The sequence below is a fragment of the Cricetulus griseus genome, chromosome 8 (assembly GCF_003668045.3).
Source record: "Cricetulus griseus strain 17A/GY chromosome 8, alternate assembly CriGri-PICRH-1.0, whole genome shotgun sequence".
In the NCBI taxonomy this organism is placed as follows: Eukaryota; Metazoa; Chordata; class Mammalia; order Rodentia; family Cricetidae; genus Cricetulus; species Cricetulus griseus.
The window spans coordinates 13898000-13900191 of NC_048601.1; positions in this window are offsets into that span (position 1 = coordinate 13898000).

The following is a 2192-nucleotide window of genomic DNA, read 5'->3' on the forward strand; positions in this document are numbered from 1 at the left end:
ACCCGGCACTTGCTGCGGTCAGCATCAGGCTGGCCAGCCACCAGCTCCACCCCTGCAGTCTCCTTATCAGACTGTTTTAACAACAGTCTCACCTCAGCTCAGCTTTCCCCACCTTTTCTTCAATGTACTTTAACTTTGGGCTGATTCCCAGTCTTAATCCCAAGGCAAGCTGTTGCCCTTTTGTTTACTGGGCTTGGATTTTGAGACAATCTCCCTGTGTAGCCCAAGCTGGCTTCAACTTGAGGCTGTCTGCCTGATTCAGCCGCTTGAGAGCTGGGTTTGCCAGCATGTGACTGCCACAACACTCCACTCCAAGAGCAGTTCTGCCCCCGAAGCTGCTAGCAAACCCCAAGGCTAGGTTAGAGAGCCCAGAAAGTGCTCTAACTGGTTCAGTGACATGAAACCAAGGCAGCTCTAGGGTTCTCCTCTTCCAGTCCTCAGAACAAAACAACTCCTCCAGCGGATGGATGTGCCCTGATTTTTCTCTCCCTCTTCTGCACAGCTCAGGGAGGCAGCTGTGCCAGGTCAGGAAGGCCACAATATGCCAGGTCATCTTTCATTCAAACCTTTCTTACTTTCGTTCTTTCTTTTGTTCTTTCTTTGTTTCTTTCTTTCCTTTCTTCCTTCCTTCCTTTCTTCCCTCCTCTCTCTCTCTCTCTCTCTCTCTCTCTCTCTCTCTCTCTCTCTCTATGTTGTTGTCATTTTGTTGTTGTTGTTGTTGTTTTTCAAGACAGGGTTTCTCTGTGTAGCTCTGGCTGTCCTGGAACTCGCTCTGTAGAGCAGGCTCCCCTCAAAATGATACTGGGTTTTATGTATCCCAGGCTCAATCTCCTTATATAGCTGAAGATGGCCTTGAACCCCTGATCCTGCTGCTTCAGCCTCCCAAGTACTAGGATGACAGGCATGGGCTGCCAGTACCCAACTTCAGCCAGCCCTTGCTCACAAGTCTGTCTCTGTTCATGCTATTGAAACCCTGTCACCAGACCATAAGGCAATCTATCGGAATGAATTTGAACTTTGTGTCAGAAAGAACTGGCCTGGCTGGGTGGTGGTGGCACATACCTTTAATACCACACTTGGGAGGCAAAGGCAGGCAGATTTCTGTGATCTCTGTGAGTTCAAGGCCAGCCTGGTCTACAAAGTGAGGTCCAGGACAGGCTCCAAAGCTACACAGAGAAACCCTGTATAAAAAAAAAGAAGAAAGAAAGAAAGAAAGAAAGAAAGAAAGAAAGAAAGAAAGAAAGAAAAAACTGGCCTGGAAAATGAAGAGATGGCTCCACAGTTAAGAGCACATACTGCTCTTTCAGAGGACCTGTGTTCAGTTCCCAGCACCCAAGTGGTAGCTGACAACCATCCACAACTTCAGTTTCAGGAGATGTGGTGCCCTCTTCTGAGCTCTGCGGGCACCCGGCACACATATGGTGCACAGACATACCACACAGACAAAACACTCACACACATAAAATAAAATTCAAAAATCCAAAAACAAGGAGGGAAAGGAAGGGCTATCCCGAATCCTGCTACTAATTCCACCAAGTTTCTTCATCAGAATAAAGAGCATCCCTAGCCCCAGTTCACAGCCTCTTGGTGTGCTTTAGATGCTCCATTCAGCTCAGGAGGCTGAGTGCTTGGATTACAGTCAAGAACCACTGCACTAGCCAGGTTTTTGGTTTGTTTTTAATAGGGATATGGAAAACTTTCAAACACTGGACATGCATAATGGCACATGCCTGCAGTCCCAGGACTTAGAGGGCAGAGGCAGGAGGATTATCATAAATTAGAGGCTAACTGGTCTACACAGCGAGTTTCAGGTTAGCTGAGGCTGTATATTAAGATCTGGATTCAAAAAGACTCAAACCAGGGGGCCATGGCTCCGTTGGTGGAATGCTTGTCTAGCATGCTTGATCTTCAGCGCTGCACAAACCAAGTGTGGAAGCACACACCTGTAATCCCAAATCTTGGCTAGGAGGCTAGAGGGTTGGGAGTTCAAGACCAACCCTTGCTACATGAGACCCTTCCTCAGCTGAAAACAAACTGAAAGTTATCCAGGGTTGAGAATTCCTTTGAGGGCCTTAAGGACTTTTTCAGGGAGACACTGTGGTAGCTATTGTACAACCGTATCCATTTCTCAAACTCAACAAATTGGGTTGGAGATAAGGTTCTGTGGTTAAGAGCACTGGCTGAACTTCCAG